This window comes from Panthera pardus, unplaced genomic scaffold, assembly GCF_024362965.1.
Source record: "Panthera pardus isolate Hobbes unplaced genomic scaffold, ASM2436296v1 HiC_scaffold_27, whole genome shotgun sequence".
NCBI lineage: Eukaryota > Metazoa > Chordata > Mammalia > Carnivora > Felidae > Panthera > Panthera pardus.
This window is the reverse complement of record NW_026526843.1, coordinates 46,134,684-46,158,922: the sequence shown is the minus strand read 5'-3', so window position 1 is coordinate 46,158,922 and position 24,239 is coordinate 46,134,684. Positions and strand designations below refer to the sequence as shown.

Below are 24,239 nucleotides of genomic sequence, written 5' to 3'. Positions count from 1 at the left end.
CCCTCCTCAATACCCATCACCCACCCTCCCCTCCCTCCCACCCCCCATCAACCCTCAGTTTGTTCTCAGTTTTTAAGATTCTCTTATGGTTTGGCTCCCTCCCTCTCTAACATTTTTTTTTTCCTTCCCCTCCCCCATGGTCTTCTGTTAAGTCTCTCAGGATCCTCATAAGAGTGAAAACACATGGTATCTGTCTTTCTCTCTATGACTTATTTCACTTGGCATAACACTCTCCAGTTCCATCCACGTTGCTACACAAGGCCAGATTTCATTCTTTCTCATTGCCATGTAGTATTCCATTGTGTATATAAACCATAATTTCTTTATCCATTCATCAGTTGATGGACATTTAGGCTCTTTCCATAATTTGGCTATTTTTGAAAGTGCTGCTATAAACATTGGGGTACAAGTGCCCCTATGTATCAGCATTCCTGTATCCCTTGGGTAAATTCCTAGCAGTGCTATTGCTAGGTCACAGAGGAAACAAAATCAATGTACAGAAATCAGTTGCATTCTTATACACTAACAATGAAGCAACAGAAAGACAAATAAAGAAACTGATCCCATTCACAATTGCACCAAGAAGCATAAAATACCTAGGAATAAACCTAATCAAAGATGTAAAAGATCTGTATGCTGAAAACTATAGAAAGCTTATGAAGGAAACTGAAGAAGATATAAAGAAATGGAAAAACATTCCATGCTCATGGATTGGAAGAATAAATATTGTTAAAATGCCAATACTACCTAAAGCTATCTACACATTCAATGCAATCCCAATCAAAATTGCACCAACATTCTTCTTGAAGCTAGAACAAGCAATCCTAAAATTTGTATGGAACCACAAAAGACCCCAAATAGCCAAAGTAATTTTGAAGAAGAAGACCAAAGCAGAGTCATCACAATCCCAGACTTTGACTCTGAATAGTTTAAACAACACTGTCTCATTGAAATTAGGAACAAGACAAGATATTCACTATTGCTTCTATAATGGAACATTTTCTTATCCAATGTAATAAGAAAGAAAACATATTAGAAGGAGAGAGATAAAACTATTTTGATATGGTGATCATATTGCCAGCTATCAAGAAAATGCAAGAGAATCAACAAGAAAACAAATAAAACTAATAAAAGAATAAGGTAGCTGGACATAGGTTGGCAATAACCAGTTAGAAAAAGTAATGATGGGGCACCTGGGTGGCTCAGTCAGTTAAGTGTCTGACTCTTGTTTCAGTTCAGGTCATGATCTCACAGTTCGTGAGTTCGAGCCCTGTGTCAGGCTCTGCACCACTAGTGTAGAGCCTGCTTGGAATTCTCTTTCCCTCTGTCTCTGCCCCTCTCCTGCTCATGCTCTCACTCTCTCTCAAAATAAATAAATGAACTTTAGAAAAAGTAATAAAAAAAGGTCCCATACATAATACCAATAAAGCTTTACAATGTTTTATATTAACCTTAAGAAGAATGACCCATGTCGTAATACACACACACACATACACACACCTTTACAAAATTACATAAGACTACAATAATGGAAGAGACATACCACATACTTGGGCATAAAAAACACTGTAAGGGCTCCTGGGTGGCTCACTTGGTTGGGCGTCTGACTTCGGCTCAGGTCATGAGCTTGTGGTCAGTAAGTTCGAGCCCCGTGTCAGGCTCTGTGCTGACAGCTCACCTTTGGATTCTGTCTCCCTGTCTGTCTGCCCCTCCCCAGCTTACACTCTGTTCTCTCTGTTTCTCAAAAGTGAATAAATGTTAAAAAAATTTTTAAAAAACACTGTAAAAATTTCAATTTTTCCCTAAATTAGTAAGTTCAGTGTACTTCCAATCACAGTCCCAAAAAAATATTTTTGATAAGTTGATTTTAGAGCTGTTAGAAAATACCTGAAAACGTTAAAAACATATATCCTTTTTAAAAAGATGTTTATTTTGAGAGAGAGAGAGAGATAGAGCAAGAACAGGGGAGGGGCAGAGAGAGAGGGAATCTGTCAGCGCAGAGTCCAACACAGGGGGCTCAACCTCTCAAACCATGAGATCTTTACCTAAGCCGAAATCAAGAGTCAAGATGCTTAACCGACTGAGCAACCCTGATGCCCCAAAAGCATATATCCTCTAACCCAGTAACTTGACAACAGGAATTTATCTACTATATATACTATCACCTACACTTATTCATCACATATGCCTATACACTGCACATATGTGCAAAGGTATAGGTACAAGGATATTCACTGCAGCATTGTGGTAACAAAAGAGTAGAAACAACCTTAAAATTCAGGAGCAAGGAACTTGTTAAATGACATTTATGTAAGTTAAAACTATATTACCTATTTAAAAAATTAAGTAGACCTATAAGTATTGATGCACATTATACATTATTGTAGAACAATCTCCAAAATCTACTGTTAAGTGAAAAGCCTGGTGCAGAACAGTGTTTTAGTCTGTTTCTATTTGTTAAAAAAAAAAAAGAGAGGGATAGTAGATATACATACATGTATGTGTACACACACACACACACACACACACACACACACACGTACCATCACAGAATATCTCTGATAGGCTACACAAGAAACTGGTAAGAGTGGTGACATCTGAAGGACTAGGGGTCAGGAGCAAGAAAGAGACTCATTATCCCCTCCATACTCTTTTGTATTATTTTAATTCTCCTACCATACGCACATACTGTCTTTTCAAAATAAATTTTTCTTGCCTTTTTGAGGCCATGTTTATTTTACTCAGTAAGGGTGTTTAGCAGAATCCTAGGTTTGCTCTTAATCACTGCATTCTTAAATATATTGTCTTACATAATAAATATTTTCATTTTATTCAACAATGAAATAACATAAAAAAGTATTCAGTGAAGTTTCCTTCCCAACTGTGGACCTATCTCTGCAGTTCTCTCCCACTATAGATAGCTGTCATTATCATTTTCTTATATAATTTACCAGTTTTTTTACGCCTATACAAGCAAATATAAATCTATATTTTCATATTTTGTCCTTTTTTCCCAAAGACAGTTTACTATTACATAAACACTTCTGCACACCTTCCTATTCCCACTTAGTAACATACCTTAGAACCAAAATCACAAGCCACAAAAGAAAATAGTCTGGACATATTCAAAATTAATACTTTTGTGCTTCCAAGGACACCATCAAGAAAGTGAACAAAGAACCCACAGAATGGGAGACAATTTTGGCAAATCACGTATCTGATAAAGGACTTGTATCTAGAATATATAAAGACATCTTAAAACTCAATGATAAAAAGACAATCCTATTAAAAATGGGCACAGGATCTGAATAGATATTTCTCCAAAGAAGATATACAAATGGACAATAAGCACATGAAAAACTGCTCAATATCATTAGCCACTGGGAAAATGCAAATCAAAGCCACAAGGAAATACCACTTTTCACCCATTAGGATGAAAATAATAAAAAAAGACAGACAGTAACTAGAGTTGGTGAGGATATCAAAAAGATGGAACCCTCATACAACCTCTGGTAGAAATGTAAAGTAGGGCAGCTTTTTGGAAAAGAGGCTGGCAGTTCCTCAGAAGGTTAACATAGAGTTACACATGACCCACCAATTCCACTCCTAGGTATCTTAGATACCCAAGAGAAATGAAAGTGTATGTCCATACAAAAATGTGCACATGAATGTTCACAGCAGCATTATTCATAAAGGGCAAAAAGCAGAAACAACTCACATATCCATCAACTGATGCATGAATATATAAAATACGATACATCCATGAGGTGAAATATTATTCAGTCATAAAAAGGAGTGAAATACTGATGCATGCTGCAACATGGATGAACCTTGCAAACATTATGATAAGCAAAAGATGCCACATTCAACGAACCACATGTGGTATGACTCCATTTGTATGAACTTTGCAGAATAGACAAATCCATAAAGACAGAAAGTAGATTAGTGGTTGCCTAGGGCCAGGGGGTTGGGGAAAAATGGGGAGTAACAGGGAAGAGGTGCAGGGTTTCTTTTTGAAGTGATGACAAAGTTCTGGAAATAGTGGTGATGGCTGTACAAGTCTGAGAACATAGTAAAAACCACAGAATTGTGCACTTTAAATAGACCAATTTTATATGTGAATTATATCTCAATAAAGCTGTTTTTAAAAATAACATGCCTTAGAAATCTTTCCATATCTGCACATGGAGAACATCTGCATTCCTTTTTGTGGCAGCACAGTATTCCATTGTACGGATACAGCATTGATAGTTTAACTAGTTTCCCACTGATGGACGTTTAAGATATTTCATTGTTTGCTGTTATAATATTGCAATAAATAACTATTTTACATATGTGTCAGTGTATTTGCAGGATAAAGACTCAGGAATGGAATTACTGACTTAAAGGGTATATATACATTTATAATCTATATTGCTAAATTTCCCTCTCCAGGGATAGTACCAATTTATACTCTGACCAGTAATTTTTTAGAGTTCATAGTATTGCTAACAGTGTAGCATCAAACTTTTGAACTTCTGCCAATCTGATATGTAAAAAGTGGTATCTCAGGGTACATTTAATTTGTATTTCCATTACAATAGAAGAGACTGAGCATCCTTTCATGGTTCATAAACACATTAAATTTTCTTTTCATGTCTTCTGTCCATTTTTATTCAGTGCTGTTCATTTTTTTTCTTATCAATCTCTAGGAGTTTGTTATAACTTAAGGAAAAAACTCTTTGTCTATGATATGAACTACAAATTTTTTTTCCAGTTTGTATGTCATCTCCCATCTTTGATTTTGGTGCTTTTTATCATGCAAGTTATTTAACTATTTTATCAAGATGTAATTCACATACCATAAAGCTTACCCATTTATACAGTTCAGTGATTTTTTATTTTTATTTCTTTTTTCAGGGGTTTTTAATTTTATTTTTATTTTTACGAGAGAGAGAGTGCATGTGCAAATAGGGGAGGAAAAGAGGGAGAGGAAGAGAAAGAATCTCAAGCAGGCTCCACACCCTGCACAAAGCCTGACATGGACCTCAATCTCATCAACATGACATCATTAACTGAGCCAAAATCAAGAATAGGATGCTTAACCGACTGGGTGCCCCAGGTTCAGTGGTTTTTAGTATATTCACAAAGTTGTGCATCTATCACAACAATCAATTTTGGAATATTTTCATTAACCCAAGAAGGTACCACGCACTCTTTGGCCCTCAGTCTCTACTTCTCTACAATCCTCCGACCTTCAGCCCTAGGCAACCACAAATCTACTTTCTGTCTCTTGAGATCTGCCTACTCTGGACATTGCCTATAAATGGAATCATACAAGATGTGGCCTTTTATGTCTGGTGTTTGGGTATCAGTCCCTTATCAGATAAATTATTTGCAAATATTTACCCTCATTCTATGGGTTGTCTTTTCATTTTCTTGATGGTATCATTTACATCACAAAAGATTTTTAACTTTGATGATGTCCAGTTATATACACACACATATTTGATATATATATATATGTGTGTGTATGTATATGTATATATTTTGTTGTTGTTGCTTGGGTTTTTAATGTCATATCTAAGAAAGTTTTGCCTAACTGAAGGTCACAAAAATTTACTCCTATGTTTTAACTAATATATTTAGTTCTATGACTCATTTTGAATTTATTTCTGTGTATGGTGTAACAAAGGGAGAAGTTACTTTTTATGTAGGCAAACTTAACCTTTTATTATATGGCTTCTAAATTTTCATAGTTAGAAAGGGTTTCTGCATTCCAAGATTATAAAGAAATTTTATGATTTCCTGGGGTACATTTATGGTGTCCCCTTTTTACATTTAAATCTCTGGCTGCTTTGTAATTTATCCTGGTATAAAGTGTGAGATATGGATCCAACTGTGTTTTTCACCCTGGCTACCCAGTTGTCTACCATCATTTACTGAACAGCCCATCTTTTCCCCACTGAGACACCCAAGTGCCCCTCAAAAACATTTTTAAACAGTATAATAAATTAAAATAAAGGACAATTGGAAGAGGTAAATGTGCAAGAATAGACAAGGAAATAAGATTGTGAAAATATATCGGTCTCATGCTTTTATTTTGGGGAGAAGAAGCTCTTTGACAACTTTCTTGATTCTTTTCCATGGTTACTGGTCTGTTTAGGTTTACTTAAAATTAGTATTATCCATTTGCATTTCCCCAGAAAATTGCCCATCTAGGTTTTCAAATATATTGTGAGTTGTACAAAGTATTTTCTTATAATTTAAAAAAATCTGGGGCACCTGGGTGGCTCAGTCAGTTAAGGGTCTGACTCTTGATTTTGGCTCAGGTCATGATCTCACAGTTTTGTGAGTTTGAGCCCCACATTAGGCTCTATGCACTGATCACATGGAGCCTCTTTGGGATTCTCCCCCTCTCTCTGCCCCTCCCCCACTCGCACTTTGTCTCTCTCAAAATAAATGAATAAACCTAAAAAAATTCTTCATATCTGTAGTTATGCTCTTTTTCTAAGACTTTATATTTTTATGTTTTATTCTTTCATATTCTTGATTAGATTTATCTGTTTTATTTTCTTCTTCCAATAACACTTTCTTGTTTATTTGTCAGGTCTATAGGTTCATTAATTTCTGGATTCTATTCAGCATTATTGACTTTTCCCTTCAGTTTCCTTTAGGTTTATTACTCTTTTTCCAGCTCGTTGACTTGAAAGCTCTATTCATTTATTTTTAACTCTCACTTGTTCCATCCAGGTATATCATCTATACTTCATACCCACCTATGTTGTTTGAATATTAGAAATTGTTTTCCTTATGTAAAAAGGAGAGGGAGAGAGAGAGAAGGAAGAAAACATTTGAAAAATCAAAATAATTGACCAGTGCCAGGATTGGAGTGAAGCAAGAGGCATTTACTCTGGGTGAAAAATTTAAGAGGGTGCCAAAAAACTCAGTAATCAAGACAAAAATATGTTAATGCAATATTTTGGAAAATCAAATTGGAAACAACCCTCAGCCTGGATGCCTGCTTTGGTAAATAAGGTTTCATTGGAACCAGGACTAGGATTAGAGTAAGGTCACTGAGGCAGGGTTTAGCAAGCACAGGAGTAGATCTTGTTTTTTAACAAAAAAAAAAAAAACTTAATATGTTTTTCATCATAGATTACTTGGACTAATTTTGATTTCTGAAAATACTGCATTAAAAATGTACTTTAATGACTGAGATTTTGTGCACCATCTTACTAAATTTTGTGTTACTAAACTCGCCCTAAGCGAGTTGCTTTACTTGCCTTACCCAAGACCTGGCCCTATAACTGACTGTTGATGATAGTATAATGACTTTTTTCTGTTTCTTTATATTATATTATATTACTCTGTGTTTTATAAGTCTGTATAGTATGAATTACTTTATATATTATATTACTTTATATATGTTACATATTATATTACTTATGTTTTCTAAATCTGTATAGCAAGTATGAATTACTTTTATCATTGGGAGAAAATAAAAAGGGAAGTCAAGACTCACTCAATGATGTTCCTTGTGGTTTCACCATGGGGCTTATAGGAAACAAAAGTCAGTATGCAGATAGCCCTGCAGTTTTGAATGCCTTGAACCACGTAGTAATCTGAAGGAAGAAACACATTGCTATTAATATGATTAACCTATCATGGTCTGGGTTATCAGAAACTACCAACTGGCCAGCACCTAGGATTTCTTGGGAATAGAGAAATAGGATCGGAGCCAGCCCGCTGGGAGCACCCTTAGCATAGTATGGGAATAAGGGACTAAAGGTGGTGGACATCATGAGAATACCCAACTAGTTCTGTAACAGGAAAGCTATCCATCCTTACACAGTCCCACTTGGGCTGGGTTCACCACAGCAACAATGAACTGCCCATCTTCCTTTGACTTTAGTAACTGTGGCAAAATATTCTCTGCTTGACCAGTGTGGAATTCACAGTTGGTGATGCCTGCAGAAGAAAGGCCCACGTAACAGAATTCAAAACTCAAGCCCAGCATTAAAGGAATTGGGGGGCTTCAGCTTTACAGAAATGTACAGGAGCCAGGGCTCTGCCATCTTCCCTTTGGATCTGGTATACCTCTGAATAACAGTGAAAGAAATGCTTTTGGACTTGCCTTGTTTTTGCCAAAGCACTTTTCCTTCCTTCCTTTCCTCAGTAGGCCTTTCATCTTGAGTTATTTTAAAACTTAGTGACACATAGCACATAAGTACTTCTACCAAGAAGAAAACCTTGACTTTTACTCAAGTGCTCTTTCTGCTCTATTAGAGATTTTCACAGAGCCTCAGGAGTCGTTTGCAGGTAGGGTACAGGGAACAAAGGGATCTCTGTTCTATACTGTAGTTTGGCATACGATTTTGTTCAAATAAAAGGTTCTGTTGCCAAAAATTATTTGAAACCTATCACATATTATGATGCCTCATGAGTTTAATGTCAAGAAGGCTCTTCTTCTATATTATCCAAAGTTTTGTCAAGTTCTCTTCCTATCATCAAGGCTTGTTCATCACCTTGATGAAAAAAAAGGGAGGGGGAGATTACCTATTGGGACCTCTTTCAGAAAAACCATCAGGACCCAATTCCAACCACTCCACACCCTCCTTTCGCTCTGCGCAGGTCACAGATCTAGCAGATGCCCTTTTCCCACATAACCCTTTACACAGCACAGAAACACCGCAGCTCTTAATTTCTCTCCAGACTCTGAGCAGTGTACCACTGAAGGCTGCAGTCCACCTGGCATCCTCTACTGCCTGCTCCACCAACTCCATCCCAAGGACCTGGGAGGTATACTGAGCCAAAGAGAGACCAATCACACCTGAGGAAGTAAGAGGATAAGAGGAGGGTATTTTAGGATTTTGAACCACTGGCATTATGCCTGCACCACTACCACCACCTCCCCACCTGGGCCCTGGGTGCCAGGCAGATAGGGTTTGGAAACTAAGAAGCATGTAGATTCTGCCCTGGGCTGTCACTTGCCAGTTCCACAGCAGATATCAAGGAGGATGGTGTTAGAGTTCACTCCACTCAGCTCCCCCACTGTCAGATACAGCACCTCAGTACCAGCAGTGTTAATCTGGAAAAAGGCATCTGGAGAGATGTGGATCTTCAAGCCCAAGAGATCTTCAAAGAGGTGGGGATCCCCAAACAGGAGCTAGTAGGAGGACTGCTGATGGCTGAAACACATCATGGTGCTGGAAAATAATTTTTGAAAAAAGTATTTTGGGATGGCAGACCATTCTACCTCTGGTGGTTGGCAGGGGACAGCATCTCACTCAGGTGACTCAGCCCCATGGCATGGCCCTGAGGAGTCTGTAGAAGTTCCCTCTCAGGGGAAGGAGGTCTATGCAGACACTCCCTCATCTGAATCTGGCCTGCGTTCTCATGCCAGTACACCTGGCTGGTGTACAAGGGCTAGTATTACTTAGCTCAGTTCCTCCACAATGAGCAGCCCAGCCCCAGCAATCCACAACCCAGACTATGGCAAGCCATCAGCCTCCTGCTTGCTGTTTGGCTATCCCAGGTTTACCTTTCCTGGAAGTAAAGTGATGTCAAGTCACAGACTGCTCCTGGCCTGGTGGTAAAAAACTTCTTTACAGCCTCCTTCTGAACACAGAAGGTCCTTCTGTCCAGACCACAAAATCAGGAATCAAGCAAAGACTTCTCTCTGACAAATTTTCTCTCCAAGCCCTACAGTAATCAGCCCTGCAATAGTCAGACAAGAAGGCACATTTCTCAAATCCTATTATAAATAACACTTAACATAAAGCAATGTTCTATATGACAAAAAAAATACACTATTTTCACATCTCAGGAGAAGCACTGCTTTACTTATCAGGTTTTGACAAAACCTATATAATAGACACAGTGCTTACTCTAGTTTCAGCCTTTTTTATAGTTTTCTAAAGAAAAGTGTGAGAGTTATTCTTGTTGTAAATAAGGAACTAAATTAAGCCTCTGCCCCATCATGAAGAAGCAATAATTTTTCAATTCTCTTCATACTTCTCCACTGCAAATATCCCAACCACCCACGGAAACACCACCTCAAAGATGTGAGTCCTCAAAGAAAAGAAAGAGGTCATGGAAGGGAATTATCATGGTAACTAAGTTCTTTCTTTGAGTTCAGAACATTTTAAAATTCTTACATCACTGAAGAGAGCCTAAACATTAGCTTGACACAGGGGTGCCTGGGTGGTTCAGTCAGTTGAGCATCTGACTTTGGCTCAGGTCATGATCTCGCAGTCTGTGAGTTCGAGCCCCGTGTCAGGCTCTGTGCTGACAGCTCAGAGCCTGGAGCCTGCTTCAGATTCTGTGTCTCCCTCTCTCTCTGACCCTCCCCCGTTCATGCTCTGTCTCTCTCTCTCTCTCTCTCTGTCAAAAATAAATAAGCATTAAAAAATTTTTAAACGTTAGCTTGACACAAGGATAAATCACAATAAACTACGTTGGAGCTCTACAGTTAAAACGCCAAGAATTATATTTTGGGGGTAAATACCCAGTAGTATGATTACTAGATCCCAGGGTCGTTCTATTTTTAACTTTTTGAGGTACCTCCATACTATTTCCCACGGTGGCTGCACCAGTTTGCATTCCCACCAACAGTGCAAAAGGGTTCTGCTTTCTCCGCATCCTTGCCAACATGTGTTGTTTCTTATATTATTTGTTTTAGCCATTCTGATAGGTGTGAGGTGATATCTCATTGTGGTTTTCATTTCCATTTCCCTGATGATGAGTGATGTTGAGCATTTTTTCACGTGTCTGCTGGCCATCTGTATGTCTTCTCCGGAGAAATGTCTGGTTCATGTCTTCTGCCCATTTTTTATTACAAGAACACTAATTCAGAGGGATACATGCATCCTGATATTTATTGCAGCATCATTTACAAGAGCCAAATTTTGTAAGCAACCCAAGTATCCACTGATAGTTGAATGGATAAAGAAGACATGATATACATATAAAATGGAATACTATTCAGCCATAAAAAAAGAATAAAATCTTGCCATTTGCAACAACATGGATGGAGCTGGAGAGTATAACACTAAGTGAAACAGGTCAGTTGGAGAAAGACAAATACCAAATGATTTCACTCATATGTGGCATTTAAGAAACAAATAAGCAAAGGGGGAAAAAAGAGAGAGAGACAAACCAAGAAACACTCTTAACTATCGAGAACAATCTGATGATTACCAGAGGCTAGGTGGGGGGGGGGGGCACTAAATAGGTGATGGGGATTAAGGAGTGCACTTGTGATAAGCACAGGGTGATGTATGGAAGTGTTGACTCACTATAGTGTACACCTGAAACTAATCTAACAATGCATGTTAACTATACTGGAATTAAAATTAAAATAAATGAATTAAAGGCTTTTTAAACATAATACAATTATAATATATAATATGTATATTATTATATAGACGTAATTTTAAATTGTTGTATTTTCCTTTTACATTGAACCTCCTACCTTTATTAAGTCTTCTTTTTTATCTCTAGTAATACCTATTTCACAATCTACTTTGATATTAATAAAGTTGTATCTATTTAAATAAATGCATACGTACATACATAAAAATAAAAGGCTAGGAAATGTGTGTCAACTATACTCAAACTTTTAATTACAAAAAGGTCAGGAATCAATGACATGGGTTCAAGCCCTAGGTTGGCTATTCACTGGCTCTTTAACCTTGGGTACTTCTATGGCTCCATTTGCTCATCTGAAATGAGGGTTTCAATACCTCTCCTCTTACCTACTTCACGAATTGGTTGAGATGATCACGTTAAGTATAGGAATGTTTTAACGTGGGAACATTTGAAAGCCTTAAGTGCATTACAAGTGTAGAGTATTATTTGAGTTATGAAATTCTGACTATATTCTCATCTCTATTGAATTGGCTTTTAGAGTCACTAGAGTACCTACCAACTTCCATGGGCAAAGTTCTTGTGAAAATACCTGGGAGTCCTCACATGATAATTAACTTGGTAACCCCACCTCAGTCTCTGTGGTTTGCTTATGCAAGCAGCATGGTTAAAAATATCCTTGCCACCTCCTCATCCTCACCTCCAACCCCTCCTCCCAACCCACACAAATACTCAGTGGATGTGTAGTTTCTGCTATCTGCCCTGAAACTTCCAAAACCAACTGGAAGATAGTGAAAATAAGGGCTGCTACAAAAGCTACCCCTTATTAATTCTGTAAGTCCCACCTGTCTTAATTCCTGAGGATGGAAAGTGATGATGGCCATTGTGTCCTCAGCTACTGGTGTGAACTATGAACTCACACCAGTACCCACCTTCATGAAACAGAAGGCAGGGCTCAACTGGGGAGTGTCGAAGGAATGCTTCATAGTACTAGGAAGAAAACAGGATTATTATGCAGGCAAATCTAACAAGTTCTGCAGCTGATTATTCATGCTGAGTGATTGCTATGGGTTAAGTTGCATCTAGCCATATTCATATGTTGAAACCTTACCCATAGTACCTCAGAATGCCACCATATTGGAGATAAGGTCTTTAAAGAGGTGATTAAATTAAAATGAAGCCACCATATGGGTGGGCCCTAATACAACCTGACTGATGTGTCCTCATAAGAAAGGGAATATTGGGACACACAAAGAGACATCAGGGATGCACAGAGGAAAGATCATGTGAAGACAGTGAGAAGACGGCCACCTACAAGCCAAGGAGAGAGGCCTTGGAAGAAACCAAACTTGCCAACATCTTGAACTTGGATGTCTAGCCTTCAGAACTGTGGGAAAATATATTTCTGTTGTTTAAGCCACACAGTCTGTGGTATTTTGTTATGGCAGCCCTAGTACACTGATACAGATTTTGGTTACCAAGAAGTGGGATGTTGCTGTAACAGATACATAAAAATATGGAAGTGGCTTTATTTTTTTGTTTATTTTAGAGATATACAGAGAGATTGCTAGCAGGAGAAAGGGGAAGAGGGAGAGAAAGACAGAATGTTAAACAGGGGAGCCCAATTCGGGGCTCAATCCCACAACCCTGGGATCACAAACTGAGCTGAAAACAAGAGTCAGATGCTCAACTGACTGAGCCACGCAGGCGGCCCTAGAAGTGACTTTAAAACTGGGAATGGGCAGGAGTGCCTGGGTGGCTCAATTGGTTAAGCATCCAACTTCGGCTCAGGTCATGATCTCATGGTTCGTGAGTTTGAGTCCTGTATGGGGCTCTGTGCTGACAGCTCAGAGCCTGGGGCCTACTTCAGGTTCTGTGTCTCCCTCTCTCTCTGCCCCTCACCTGCTCATGCTCTGTCTCTCTCTCTCTCTCAAAAATAAATATTAAAGGGGCGCCTGGGTGGCTCAGTCAGTTGAGCGTCCGACTTTGGCTTGGGTCATGATCTTGCGGTCCATGAGTGTGAGCCCCGTGTCAGGCTCTGTGCTGACAGCTCGGAGCCTGGAGCCTATTTTGGATTCTGTGTCTCCCTCTCTCTCTGACCCTCCCCCATTCATGCTCTGTCTTTCTCTGTCTCAAAAATAAATAAATGTTAAAAAATTTAAGAAAAATAAATAAAATATTAAAAATTTAAGGAAAAAACTGGGAATGGGCAAAGACTGGGAGAGTTTTGAGGTGCATGCTACATAAAGCCTAGATTGCCTTTACAGAGACTTTTGGTAGGAATACGGATATTAAAGATGATTCTGGTGAGATCTCAGAAAGAAATGAGGAGCATGCTATTAGAAACTGGACAGAATTTGATTGATATAAAGTAAAAAAGAACTTGGATGAATTGTATCCTAGTGTCGGGTGGAAGGTAAAAATTGTAAGTGCGGAACGTGCATATTTAGCTAAGGAGATTGCTAAGCAATGTTGAAGGTGGGGCCTGGTTTCTGCTTGCTGCTCATAGTAAAATGTGAGAGGAGAAAGATACATTGAAGAAGGAATTGTTAGGCAAAAAGGAACCATAACTTGAAGATCTGGAAAAATCTCAGCCTATCCCTATAACAAAATGTGAAAGCATGTTCAGGAGGCAACACCAAGGTTATGACTAGACAGTCTTTTGAATAAGAGGTCACAGGTGTGACTCACGGATCCTAATTAGCCAACTCAGCAGAAGCCAGGAATAGAGATAGAGTTCTATCAGCAGAAACACTGCCATCTTAGACTAAAGGGGAAAGAGACAGGACATAATGAAGGAAGGCTTTCACACTTCTGGGATTCCACAGGACAGGACAATAGACCTATGTGACCACTATAGGCCCAGAGGAAAGAGGCCCTAGGGGGAAAAGGCTGAATCCTCAGTTTCAATGGGCCAGACTGCCAACGTCCAGGGCCTCAAGGGTGAGCCTGCCACACACACCAGTGGGCCAAAGAACAGAGCATCAACCCAAAGAGGATAATTCTTGAGCCTTAAAATCTAATGGAATTTGCCCTGCTAGGTTTCAGACTTGCTTGGAATCTAGGACATCTGTTTTCTTTCCAATTTCTCCCTTCTGGAATGGGAATGTCTACCCTATTGTCTGTTCCACAGATTGTATTTTGGAAGCAGGTAATTTGTATGGTTTCACAGGTTCACAGCTGAATAAGATTTTTGCCTTAGGATGAATTACACCTTGACTCTCATCCACATTTGATTTAGATGGTATTCAAATAAGATTAGGGATTTACGGTTGATGCTGGAATGGGTTAAAAATCTGGGGCTGTTGGGGGCACTTAGGTGGCTCAGTCGGTTAAGCATCCGACTCTTGGTTTTGGCTCAGGGCATTATCTCACAGTTCATGAGTTTGAGCCCCATGTTCTGCTCTGTGCTCAGCATGTAGAGTCTGCTTAGGATTCTCTGTCTCCCTCTCTCTATGCCCCTCCCAGCTTGCTCGCTCTCTCTCTCTCTCTCCCTCAATAAACAAACAAACAAACATTAAAAAAATTAACATCTACATGTTTACATTACCCAGATTCCTACTCTTAAACCTCTAACCTATCCAACCAACTATTTAACATATTCACTCAGATATCTAATATGGATTTCAAACACACCATTCTAAAACTGAACTACTAATTTCTCCCCACCCAATCTGCTCTACCAGTCTTTCCTACCTCAGTTGACAGTAACTCCCTCATTCCAATTGCTCCCCCCAACAACCTGAAGCCATTTTTCACTCCTCTCTTTCTCTTACATTTTTCATTCGACCCTTCAGGAAATCCTATTGTTCTAGCTTCAACATACATCCATCTCCACTGCTACCTACCACTGCTCTATATCATCTCTCACTTTCCCTCCAATAATCCATACACAACAGCCAGAGTGATTCTGTGAAAGCTAAATCCTATCATGACAAGTTCTCGCCATCAAAACCTCCACTGGCTCAGAATAAAAGCCAAAGTCCCTGCAATGACCCCCCAAGTCACTACATAATGTTGCCCCTCTTCATCTTACCTCATGTCCTATTATGCTTCTGGGCCTACATTCAGTTTCTCTAAAAAACCTGTCACATTCCCATCTTAGGGCCTTTGCCATGGCTTTTCTCTTTTCCTAGAATGCTCCTCCCTCAGACCTCTGCATATCCAACACCCTCACTGCCTCTAAGTTTTTAATGCAAGGTTTCTCATCCTCAGCACTACTAATATTTTGGGCCAGATAATTCTTTGTTGTAGGGAGCTGTCCCATGCATTGTAGGATGCTTAAGAGCATCCCTGGCCTCCACCCAGTAGATGCCAGCAGCACTGCTGAATCATCCCTTAGTGATTACAACCAGAAAGGTCTCTAGACATTGCCAAATGTCCTCCACAAGGCAAACCCCCACCCCTACAGTTGAGAGTCACTGCTTTATTCAAATACCTTCTTCTTCATGAAGCCTAGGTTAACCCTATTTAAAATTACAGCCAGTACTCCCTTCAGCAACACATATACCAAAATTGGAATGTTACAGAGATTTAGCATGGCCCCTGTGCAAGGATGCTACAAATTCATGAAGCACTCCATATTTTTAGAATTTCAAAGGATAAACACAAAATTTGCTACTTGTAGAATCATGATTTGACTCCTTACCTCTAAATAAACTTAGTTAATATTTTTAAGTTCTAGAACAACAAAAAAAAGTACAACCTATGCTTCCCCCAACCCGAGAATTTCTTATCCTCCTGATCCTGCTGTACTTTTCCGTGGCACTTATGTTACTCTGGCTGAGCTGCTAGAACAAAAATACCACAGACTGAGTGGCTTATAAACGAGAAATTTATGTCTCACAGATCTGGCGGTTGGGAAGTCCAAGATCAAGACGCTGGCAAATTCAGTGTCTTATGAGAACCTGTTTCCTCACTGGTAGCCATCTTTTCACTGTAACCTCACATAGCAGAAGGGACAAGCTAGCTCTCTGGGGTCTCTTTCACAAGGGCACTAATCCTAATCATGAGGGCCTAATCACCTCCTGAAGACCTCACCTCCTAATACTATCACCTTGGGTGTTAGGATTTCAACATATAAAATTTGGGGTGACACAAACATTCAGATTATAGCCACACTTGTCACCTTATAACATAACATACAATATACTTTATTATGCTTTTTTAAAACTATCTCTCTAAAATGTAAGTTCTATAGGGAAGGGATAGATTTTCTTCCTTATTGTATCCTAAGCACCAAGAATAGTGCCTGGCACTTGAAGGTACTCAATAGTATTTGTTGAATTAACAAATGAAAGGAACAACAAGGATAATGATAGAGAAGACAAGACCAAAACAGAAAAGACAAGAAGATGGAAAACATGCTGAAGTGACAACTGAAGCAAGATGAAAGAAGCTACATCTGGATTGCCTATAAAGGGGGACCTGATAAAATACAAGGCTGATCTGCTCCACACAACCCAGACAAGACTCAAACCTGAAGATACAAGTAAGGCACAAGGCTAAAAAGAGTGTCTGATTGAAAGCCTAGACACAAAACTGGTAAACATCTTCATCCTATCAAGAACATCCATTTTTCTGTAGCAAGAGACTGGAAATCTTTTTCCCCCGAGAAAATGAACCCACAAAAGCTCTTAGTTTGGAGATACCAGGCACTGTTGTAGTGGTAGAGGGGTGGAACCAGGAACATTCCATGCAGATCTGCATTCTAAATGGTGGGAATCCCACCCCTCTGGGATGCTACAACTCTAAAAGTCCAGCAGCCAGGCAAGAAACTTGGAGATAATTCTCTCAAGAAACTGAATAGTCCCAAAGTAAAGATCTCCTGAGACACATATGGGGGACACCCTGACACAATCACTAGCAGTAAAGCCAAGAATCAACAAACCCACTCAAGCTGAACTGCCAATCAGGTTTTTAATGCCTCACTCTATTTTTTTTTAAGTTTATTTATTGGGGCACCTGGGTGGCTCAGTTGGTTAAGCATCCCACTTCGGCTCAGGTCATGATCTCGTGCTTCGTGAGTTCGAGCCCTGCATTGGGTCCTGTGCTCACAGCTAGGAGACTGGAGCCTGGAGCCTGGAGCGTGGAGCTGCTCAGGATTCTGGGTCTCCCTTTCTCTCTGCCCCTCCACCACTCACAGTGTCTCTCTCTGTCTCAAAAATAAATAAATATTTTTTTTAAAGTTTATTTATTTTCAGAGAAAGAGAGAGCACAAGCAGGGGAGGAACATTTTGAGAGGAAGAAAGAATCCCAAGCAGGCTCCACATTGTCAGCACAGAGGCCAATGTGGGGCTTGAACTCAGGAACTGAACCATGAGATCATGACCTGAGTTGAAATCAAGAGTCAGAAGCTTAACCGCCTGAGCCCCAAGGCCTCACTCTTAAATATGAACAGAATAGTCAACCAAGTATCACCAGCTGTTTGATTGAAGTCTCAATTGTGAAAAACAGTGACAAAAATAGGAAAAAAAATTCCTGAAGGAAACAGACAATTCAAAGAACAGAAAAAATACACACACACACACTTAATCATATTACTAAAAAGAGAACAAGATGTTATACTAAAGGAACAGAGAAGAAGAAAAACCTTTTGAAAATTAAAGGTAGCATGGTAGAAAAAACTTCAATGAAGATGTTGTCATTTATATCAAGAAAATTTCAGATAAATGAAAACAAAAAGGCAGCGATGGAAAATAGGAGAGGAATGAGTAACACATTATAGAATCAATCCACGAGGTCCAAAATCCAAATAATAGGAGATACAAAGAAAATATAGAAAATGAGGGGAAGGAGGAAATAATACAGGAAAATTTCTGAAAGTATTAGCTTCCTGACTGACAAGGCCTAAAATGTACCACAATGAATGGGGGAAAAAAAGCCCACATGGTCAAGAAGTTTCAGGGATAAAGAGATTCCCTAAAAGTTTCTAGAATAAAAAAAGGGGAGAGAAATTACCTATAGGACCTAAAGTAGCATTTAGACTCATACAACACTGGCAGCCAGATGACAATCAAACCATGTCTTCAAATTTATAAAGGCAAATTATTCAAACACAAATCTAGAAATCTAGAGAAAGTTTAAGTCATGTGTCAGGAATGAAAAGACACAGACATGCAAAAGCTCTAGAAGTTTACCTCCTAGGCACTCTTCCTCAGGAAGCTAATGGAGGTCGTATTCCATCCAAAAGGGGGTATAAACCAGAAAAAGGAAGACAGGGGCTCTGGGAGACAGGACAGGAAAGCAGCAGAGGGCCTCAGAAGCCTAGGATGGAAGATTCTCAGAAAAATGTCTTCTGGGGAAAAAACTGAACTCAAGTTGTTGAGCATAGGGAGAATATAGATGAATGTTTGACAGAGCTCTTAGAGCATTTGTGGAAAAAATTAGCAACAGGTTCATAAAAAACTAAACTAATGGAAAAATGAGGTAATTATTCATGTCAATAAAAAGTTATAAACATCCATCACATCACACACTATATATACACACATACACACACACACACACACACACACACACACACACACACACACACACAAAACAGAGGGATGCCTGGGTCGCTCAGTCACCTGAGTGTCCGACTCTTGGTTTCAGCTCAGGTCATGATCCCAGAGTTGTGGGATCGAGCTCCGCATCAGCCTCTCTCAGTACAGAGCCTGCTTGAGATTCTCTGTCTCTCTCTGCCCCTCTCCCCCACGTGCTCCCCCTCTCTCTTGCTAAAAAATAAAAAAGATGAAGTGCAGTATTATGTGAAAAAAAAACAGGTGCAGAACAGAGTCCATATTAAGCTACCTTTGAGCCAAGAAAAGCTTATTTTTTGAAAATAAGCAAAAACAAAATTTGTTACTTATAGAAGGAGGTGGGGAACTGGGTAGAGATGAAAGCTAGACTTTTCTAAATATACATTTATTTTGCAGATTTGACTTTGCAACCATATAAATATTTTACAAATATAAAACAAAATTTAATCAAAATGAAAAAAATACAAGCCCTAAAATTTGAAAGCAAGCAAAATGAAAAAAAATTAAAAAGAACCCATATATCAAGTATCAAGTTAGTGGCTTAACTACAAAGAACATAGAGAGGTACTATTTCAAGAGGCATGATAACTAAAAAAAAAAACTGGACATACATCTTGAGCTCTTTTCAGTTATCATTTGTTGGTAATAATATTGGTACTCTTGTTTGGAAATTATTATATATATATAGTAGGATACATATATATGTGTGTGTGTATATATATACACACACATTAGGATACATATAAGATATATATATGTAGTAAGATATAATAAATAAGTATTTTAATGTTGTCAGGACTAAAATTTTCATTGTAAGACAAAAGATAAAAATCAAAGGATTTAAGTAAAAGTTCTGTCATTCCAAATTCGATTTGAATATATCACTATGAACTAATATTTTCTCTTTAAAAAATATTCCCTAGCTCTGCCCAGTAGAAAGGCCTTGAAGTATTACTAATCCAGTATAAATAAGCACCCATACTGTAGCCTCCAAATACCATTTCCCACTAAAAGAGACAAGGATTCCTTGAAGAAATGGCTGATTCCCAGTCTCAAGCAGAAAACACATTAGATGTGCTAGAAATATCTTAGCTTTCCACAACTATCAGGGCCATCCTAAGGCTCTAAGACAACGTAGAGAGGTTCTGATTGGTTAAAAATGGAACTTGAGTATCAAAAAATAATAGTAAATGTAGTAGACTAAAACATATCAAGTATGTTAAATATCCATGAGTTTACAGTGATACTGAAACAAACAAATTTAACTAATCATCGTTTGAAGAAGATGAAAGAACCAAGGATTTAGCCTGTCTTGATTGTATCAGTACATCAGGGTAACCAAATAAGGATAAGGAATAAGGAAAAGTGATTTTTAGAATTCCAACTAATAAATGAAGAAAACATGATAGACTAGGCAATGATCACCAATGGCTGCTAAAACCATTACGTGAAAAGCTAACAGAATTTTTTTTGAGGGGGAGAGAGAGAGAGCGAGAGAGCATGAGTGGGGGAAAGGCAGAGGTGGGGGCAGGGAAGAGAAAGAATCTTAAGCAGACTCCACGACCAGCGTGGAGCCCAACACAGGGTTCAATCCCATGACCCTGAGATCATGACCTGAGCCAAAATCCAGAGTTGGACGTTTAACTGACTGAGCCACTCAGAGGCCCCTACAGGAAATTTTTCAATGAGTGGATCGAGCTGATGACACTGAATCCACTGTTCAATCCTAACATCACCAAGAGGGCCTATCAGACATATATGCATTAAAAATATTCTCACCTCAAATTAAATCTGAATCGAATCAACATTCTAGATCTACCAGTTTACAGGAAATACTGGCGATAGAGGAAGAACATTAAATGACATCATGAAAATTCAATAAGCAAAATCCAGCACAAGAGGAGCATTGTGCAGTTCAGTTGGTTGAGCGTCTGACTCTTGACTTTGGCTCAGGTCATGATCTGACATTAGTAGGTTCGAGCCCCGTATCAGACCCTGTGCTGGCAGCATGAAGCCTGCTTGGGATTCTGTCTCCCTCTCTCTCTCTGCCCCTCCCCTACTTGGTCTCTATCTCTCTCTCAAAATAAACTTACAAAATCCAGAACGAGAATTTCCACAGGAAAACCAATCAGTTTCTTCAAAAAATAAATTGTAAGAACAAAAAAAATTAAGAAGGAAGGGTACTTACAAATTAAAAGAGAAGGAAGAGACATGTTAATTAAATACAAAGTGTACACCTTGTTTGAATACTGATTTGAACAAACCAAATGTAAAACTCAAACCATTTATGTGATAAATAGGTGTCAAATCTGAACATTTATTGGATATTTGATTATATTATGGGTTAAATGTTTATTTCCAGGTGTAATAATGGTATGAAGTTATGTTTAAAAAATTAAGTTCTTTATTTTTTTAATATTTATTTTTGAGAGACAGAGAGTATAAACAGGGGAGGGGCATAGAGAGAGGAAGACACAGAATCTGAAGCAGAATCCAGGATCTGAGCTGTCAGCACAGAGCCCAACACGGGGCTTGAGCTCGTGAACTGCAAGATCCGAAGTCATCATGACCTGAGCCGAAGTCGGACGCTTAACCAACTGAGCCACCCAGACACCCCTGAGTTCTTTCTTCTAGAACTCACACTGAAGTATTTACATTTTATATGATACAATATCTGGAATTTGCCTCACACTAATCCAAATATGTTGGTGGAAGGTAAGGTGGGTGAGAGTATAGATAAAATAAGATTGTACACATACTGATAATTGTTGAAGCTGGGTAGTGGATATGTGGGGTTCATTATACCACTCTCTACTTTTATATGTTTTCAGTTCTTCAAAATATAAAATGAAAGGAAAATTTGTACAATAAAGGAAAATACAATCATATACGTGTACTTGGCTCAGGAGTGAATATCTACATAACTATAACAATGTCAACACTAAATATTTATTTAACCAAGAATTGTGCTATAAACATAGAAGAAGAAGGGTAGTTTGGGAAGAGAGACAAAATAAGAGAGAATTCTTATACACCATAACTGGAAGTCAACAAATAATATGTAACTTCGATAAATCAAAATACATGAGAATAATGTACTATTTGGAAATATCGAACCCCAGAAGAAATAGCTAAAATAATTGCTGTTGTTTCTGGGGAGCAAGATTCAAGAGCATGGAAGGGTGGGGCAGAAGAGCACCATTTTTCCTTACTAACCTGTTAGTATTTGTCTTTGAAAACTATGTACTTCTATTTCTTTAAAGGATTTAAAAAAATTTTAAGTGTGTTTATTTTGAGAGAGACTGCACAAGTAGGGGAGGGGCAGAGAGAGAGAGAGGGAGAGAGAGAATCCCAAGCAGACTCCATGCTGCCAGTGCAGAGCCCAAGGTGGGGCTTGAATCCACAAAGCTGTGCAATCATGACTGGAACTGAAAGCAGGAGTCAGATGCTCAACTGAGTCACCCAGGTGCCCCTTTGACAGTATTTTATTTAAAGACTGCTTCTTAGGTCTTGGTGCTCTGGCTGTCCACTCCCATAAAACCCATATTTTGACTCAATATTCAAGAATAGATATTTAAACCTCAAATCAGGACAAACTAGGGTTATCCTATCATTTTAATGGAATGGAATGCCACTACCACTAACACAGAAAGAGAGATGAAGGTATAAAAAAAAGTGAGAACAACCTAGTGCTATAATATATACAATATTACTTTTATTACAATGGGCATCTGGCCTTTATTTGACTCATGACACCAGGGTCGTGGGATCCAGCCCCATGTTGGGCTCCACACTGAGCGTGGAGCTTGCTTAAGATTCTCTCTTTCTTGGGGCTTAGTCAGTTAAGCATCTGACTTTGGCTCAGGTCATGATCTCACAGTTCTTGAGTTCGAGCTCCATGTCAGGCTCTGTGCTGACAGCTCAGAGCCTGGAATCTGCTTTCAGATTCTGTTTCTCCCTCTCTCTCTGCCCCTCCCCTGTTCACACTCTGTCTCTGTCTCTCAAAAAGTGAATGAACGTTAAAAATTTTTTTTAAAAAAAGATTCTCTCTTTCTCTCCTCTGCCCCTCTCTCCCATTCACATGCTCTCTCCCTCTAGAATAAATTAGAAAAAAATATGTGTCCTATTAGAAGGCACCACCCAAGTGTTAGAAACCTGAATCATTAGGAGGGTGGGCATTGGTAAGAAGCAAAAGGGAACCAAGAGTGTCAGCTGGGAGTCCTATTCAGTCCTTATGAGCAAGGCTTTTGACTTTTTTTTTTTAAGTTCCACAAGGGCAGGTACCATATCTGCTTGAGCCATCATTGGATCCTCAGCACCTAACGCAGTGCTGGACACACAGGAGGCACTCAATAAATAGTAGGTGCATGAAAGAAAAGGATATAAAAATGTCTTAGAGGCCAACCTTATGATGTAGATGCCGTTATCACTTACATCTCTCTTGATATTTCTCAGTTCTATTCTGCCAAAAACACTAGTCTTCCAAATATTTCAGACACTCGCCACTTGTTATACTGCCCTCATCAGTACCTCTCTCCTAATACCTCCTTCCTATTAAATTCCTTGGATGCCTGACATATGCAATAATGGATTCAGTTCCCTCTCTTGCTCTCCACCCTTCTGGAAATGAAACACTTAGCAATGTTCTCCTTCTGTGTTACAAGGTATGCTTACAAAACAGAGCCCCTCCTCCCCTGTAGCACCAGTAGCCACTCTATTATTAAAATGTCAGGGACACTACTATTACAGACTGCAATGCCTCAGGTCATCTTCAACCAGCCCTTGTTCCTCATTACCTGTGCCACTTGATTGTGTTTCTCAGGGATGTTTTTCAAATGGTTAGACCACACACAGATGATGTTTCTGTCTAAAGAAAGAAAAATAATTTGATTTACATTGTTTTCTTGATAAAAGATTATTTAAAAGAAAATGTCTGGCAATTTAAATTCCCTCTTTCAGAGAGGCAAACACAGATTTGAGGCAGCAAAGTGCCTATTCAAGCTCAAGGCTATTTTTCAGAGAAAACCTGTTTCCTGGTCTAGCCATTATGAAGCTTATTCTTAATGGAGCTAGTCTGCAATATTTTCTCACATACTACAAATGCACAGTATGACAAGGTCTGCTTTCTGTTAAGATTTTAACAGGGAAATAAAAGGTAATGGGTTTTGTTTTTGTTACTGAATAATAGAACACTGACGTCATATACTCATTTAATTCAGCCCACAGAGGGGGGAAAAGCCAAGTGCCTGCCCTAATGAACTGTAGTTTAAGCATATGGGTATTAAACAGTGTGACTAATATAAAATGATGGTGTTTCAAGTGGATTTGTTGAAAATGGGTAAATGGAAAGTTCAGGAATGGAATCTT

The 24,239-nt window shown here is 38.8% G+C and overlaps 1 non-coding gene across 1 annotated transcript; it reads left to right on the top strand.

Moving 5' to 3' along the window:
- Positions 1 to 15,834: 15,834 nt before the first annotated feature.
- On the top strand, positions 15,835 to 15,937 carry LOC128773971 (U6 spliceosomal RNA). Its single transcript, XR_008418462.1, has one exon. It is a non-coding gene; the product is annotated as a U6 spliceosomal RNA (small nuclear RNA).
- The last annotated feature ends 8,302 nt before the right edge of the window (positions 15,938 to 24,239 follow it).